This window comes from Pteropus medius, unplaced genomic scaffold (assembly GCF_902729225.1).
Source record: "Pteropus medius unplaced genomic scaffold, Ma_sr-lr_union100, whole genome shotgun sequence".
NCBI lineage: Eukaryota > Metazoa > Chordata > Mammalia > Chiroptera > Pteropodidae > Pteropus > Pteropus medius.
The window spans coordinates 15,728,661-15,733,772 of NW_024349519.1; the positions used below are offsets into that span (position 1 = coordinate 15,728,661).

General features: G+C 39.4%; 1 pseudogene; it reads right to left on the reverse strand.

Moving 5' to 3' along the window:
* Positions 1-2,158: 2,158 nt before the first annotated feature.
* On the reverse strand, positions 2,159-2,277 carry LOC120618821 (uncharacterized; annotated as a pseudogene).
* Between the last annotated feature and the right edge of the window lie 2,835 nt (positions 2,278-5,112).

Genomic DNA, 5,112 nt, shown 5'->3' on the forward strand with positions numbered 1-5,112 from the left:
AGGGAATACCCCATCAGGCCTCAGATGTGAGCTTAAGAAGAGGAATATGTTCAACAGAGATAGATGACATGAGATCTATGTCACATAATTTATCTGTGTCCAATCTTAATGGACCCTGTTCCTGTACCCCATCCAAAAATATGATTTTGTGGGTTTGACAGTATCTAGCTTTTGAGGAAGATTTATGGTTGCATAGCCATTTGGTGCCCCACATTCATGTTATTAGTGTCTATTAGGGCTTAGTGACATCCAGGAGATGTTCTTTGAATGGATAATATTTCTCAGCTGGCGATGGCATGGTCTTGCCAGAGGATGGGTTCAGGAATCCACTGAGTCTGCAATGGAATGGATCTGAGCCAAAACTCCACTTATGATATGACCTCTGTAATTCTGATGGGCCGGTGGACCACAGTGGGATTTAGAGTCCCGAGAGTCGAGTGTTAGTTCATACGCAATAGAAGTAATCCTTGAAAATTTCAGGCCCCTCCCCCACTCCCCACCACCAATGAATGGTTGCCCTAGTAAATAGCCATAAGTCTCTTTAGGTTAGGCTAGGAGGAACGTTTGCCCATAAGTTTTTGGCAGGGTAACAGAATCCTTCCTCAAGGAGACCTGGTCTCCCTTTCATACAGTCTGTGGATTGACTCTTGATGGGAATAGTGTTAGGGGCTGTGACTCACTTACTTTGCTTTTGGAGATCAAGTAAGACTCTAGAAGAATGCCCATTTATACCAGTCCCAGGGCCTCCATGATCATTTAATCATTGACAAAGATCTCTGCAGGTCAAACCATTCTGATTATTACATCGGGCCTGCTGCACATTACAGTAATTACCCACACCTTGTCACTGGCAATTAACTAAGCCACTTGACCCCTGCTATTCTAGGATTCCATTTTTCTAGCTGAAATCAGAGAGCCCTTTTCAATGGTAGCATTTCCCACTATCATTCTTGACTTCTGAGTTTATTAAGCATCACTGTGCCACCTTCACCTAGGTATTTCTCAAGGCTTTGGTGTAGAGAGAATGCTCTAGATCCTTCAGAGGAAATAGAGGGATGGGTCAGCGAGTTACACAATAAATTTCACTCCAGACCCTCCCTTACCATTCAGATTTTTTTCTTAGAGCAGTTGTCAGCAAATGTTTTTATTAAAGGGCCAGGGAGTAAATTTTTAGGTTTTATGGGTAATATGGTCCCTGTCACAGCTACTCAACTCTGTTCTGGTATGAAAGTAGCCATAGGCAATACATAAAATAAAGAGAATGGCTGTGTTCCAATAAAACTTTATTTAAAAAAAATAGTTTGCAGGCTAGATTTGGCATGAGGCATAGTTTGTTGACCTTATACTACAGTATAGTAAAAAAACTCTTTAATTTTGACTTCATTTACTGAAGGGCACTGTTGGGTTCATGTTGTTGTCAACCATTCAAGCAAACTGATAGAGTCACATTATTACCCCACCTTGAACTACAAATTTCTGGTGAGTGTAACTGCACCAATAAATTCAATCAGATCAAATATTACATTTTTTTGTTCAAGCTAGTCTATTTTCCTCAGGACACACACACACACACACACACACACACACACACGTTTTCCAAGAATAATTGGCAAAAATCTTGAAATTTTTTTTCATGTGTATGATAACTGCTTCTGGTCACACTTTGTACCTGTAATCTGCTGAGATATGAGACTAGAAATAACGAGACAAAATATATGTGTGTCATGAATGATCAGCCGTTTTCTTCCAAGGCCACGATTTTATGAGAAGTCATTTCAGGATCTTTAGGCTAGAAATTAAAATCAGATAGTGGAATAAGGGCTGCTTCTGCCAGGAAGGGAGGCTCAGAGGAATGTATGAGTTGAAGTTTTTCATTTTCATTGAAAACCGTCCATATTTCACCATTCCAATTGTTAAGATCTTGATTTTTTTCTCCAATCAATTCCTTTACTTTATCAGAAGAAATGGCAAGATTACAAATTCATTTTGCATAGTAATCCTAATATGCCAGCATCAGATTTTTTATTATTTATTTATTTATGTGTGTGTGGGTTTTTTTGTTTTTTTGTTTTTTAGGCGAGGCAACCCGTGGTTGACCTCACAGATTGCAAGGACCTTGTCAGTTTACAATCTCTTATTTTTTATTTTTTATTTTTTACAGCTATAGCACCTGGTCTTCCTAGGTGGTCTCCCATCCAAGTACTAACCAGGCCCGACCCTGCTTAGCTTCTGAGATCACATGGGATCGGGCTTGTTCAGGGTGGCATGGCTGTAAACAGCATCAGATTTTAGATTCCTTTTTTTTTTTTTTGAGTAATTTTGATCTTCTTATATCTCTAAGAAATAAGATCACCTTTTTATCAATTTATAGATAATTTCTAATGTCTTATCTGGATCTTGAGTAATTTCATTGTTTACTTTTCCTACAGGTGTCTAGCATAATTAGAAGTAGCCAGTCTGTCCTTAGCCTGGACACTCTACTTCCCTGTAAGGTGTCACTGCTGCAGCTACTTGGTCTCCCAAACCCCTGGCCTCTATAGATTCTTGACTCTAGTGACAATGGATGATTTAAGTAATTTTATGGTTATGTTACGGCATGGAGCACTGGTGTCTCATTGTCAGTGGGGCCTTAAAATCTAATCAAATCAATCAAATCTAATCTAACTTCAGGCTCCTGTCTACAAAGTTTCCTTTCCCTAGGACCGCTTTCGGTACCAAAAATTCTATCTTTATGAGTTAAGTTGAAAACAATCATTTTAAATATTATAGGAATAAAATGGTTTAATAGAAGAATTAGTGGGTGGCTTTGGAAGTTTTCTAGGTGCTTGCTGCAATTCTGAAGTCTCGAAATGCTTTATCTACAGCTGCGAAGCAGAAACTAGGGAGAAGCCTGAGAAGCTGATGAGTACTTTGCAGCTGCCCTTACATCTGGCCACTAAAACTTCCCCCAAAGTAACGCACCATCACCTTTTTGCTATCCAAACCTTGAATTCCTCACATAGGGAAATTTAAACTCCAAGTGTGACTTCTCTGCAAAGAAGAGACGTCCTTAAAAGTGGGTGGTATACCAAAACAAAGTTGGCCACTGACAATCCAGCACATGCTTGGAGGTTACTGGACAGCAAATAGAGTATTGACTGTGTGCCTGGTTCGTCTCTAAATGTTTTGCATTTATTAACTCATTTAATCTTCACAACACTACAACAGGGATATTATTATCGTTGCCATTTTACAGATAAAGAAATGGGGCTCAGAAAAGTTAAGTAACATGCTCAAGTTCACACAGCTGGGAATTAAGGAGAGGACATATAAACAAAGGTAGTAAGACTCCAAAATGCTTGCTCTTACCCATTAAACTATGCAGAAAAGAATGGTAACAACATCTTGATACTGGTTATCTCAGGGTAGTGAAATGACAGGTAGTTTTTATTCTCTCATGTGTAATTATTTATACCTTGCAACATTTCACAATTAAACATAAATTGCTTTTGTATAAAGGACGATTAAAATTATTTTTAAAATATGTTCTCATGTGGAGTCAGATTTGGGTCTCAGTCTTGGCTCCTATTCTATCGAGCTCTGCGATCTTTGCATCTTAACCAAACGCCATACCCAGGACAGAGCACTGCAAAAGCTTTGTCATGAATTATTTTACACATTAACATTCTCTACCAAAAGATACTCCCCCCTGAGGGCAGATACTGTCATGGCCGTCTTCATATCCTTAGTAACTCTAATGGTACTCAATGCATGGTGGGTGTTTAATAAATAATTATCAAATGAGTAAATCATCTTGGCGTTCTTAGCCTTTATGGAATCATTTTTATCATTTGTAGTGTGACAGTGTAGATTCAGATAATAGCTAAGATATATATCTGTAATTTCTTATCTGAAGTTTTGAAATTTATAAAGCCTGGAAACAGAAAATTTTGTTTATAATTCACTTGGCAGTATTATCTGACCTGACCTGAAGTGATACAAGGCTACTTGTAATCTTTATTTATCATACTTAAAATAAATATTAATATATTTCACTGAAGAAATATTCATGTATTTTGGGTTGCTCCATCTGGAATGTTATCAAAACATTTCTGCATTCCATGATGCATCTGGTCTCTTTTGGATAAGGGAGCATGCTCTGTGCTTTTTTGTTAGGGATCTGTACTTTCGTGTCCCTCTCCATGCTCTGACCACTCACCCTACTCCCATCTGACTCTTTCCTAAGAATGAAAGAGCTGTGAATCTGATCAGTCAGAGCTTAGGACATTCATGGAGATATTTTTTTTTTTTTTAACACCTACAGCATCTGGTAATTCCTAGGCTGTCTCCCATCCAAGTAATAACCAGGACCAACCCTGCTTAGCTTCAGAGATCAGACGAGATCAGCACATTCGGGGTGGCATGGTTGTAGACTCATGGAAACACATTTTAATGGTGGGGAGGATTATTGTTTCTTTCGAACTAGGCAACACTTTGATAGCACTAAAGGTATAATATAAGGTTTTTAAAGAAATGTTGTCTTGACCAAGTTTTAAAGCCCTGGATACAGGTTTATGAGCATCTGATTAAATCCACACCCCATCCAATTCCCTTATTGGCTTTCACAGTCTAGGACCACTATGCACTTGCCCTAAGGCCAAGTAGGGACAGATCCTATGCCCTGGAGCCTGTGAAATTATTCACTTTAGCCACTCCATAGGAAACACATGATAACCCCACCCTGCTTGCCATACAAAGCTGCCGCTAGAGCTCCAGATTGCTCTCCCCCTGGCCCTGAGTGCAGTCCTTCATATAGCCCTGCCTGGAAGCCTTCTCCTGTTTGGAGCTATAAGTAACAAAGGTTCTGCCTTTCATCTATCCCAGGCTCATTCTGCTGTGTCCCACCGTCAAAAGAGTCTTTAAATCTTATAAAACACAGGGGTGGAGCTGCCATCCTTGCTTCTTACCATAGGCAGTCAGAGATATAGTGCTTTGGAGACTTGGTCTCTCTTCCCTTCCCTTCTCTTTCTCATATTCAGAGGAGAGTATGTGAGAGAGAGAGGTGAGATGGAAAGGCTGTTTAGGCCAGCGCTACTCAGTGCTAACTGCATATGAAAGCCACCTCATGTACTT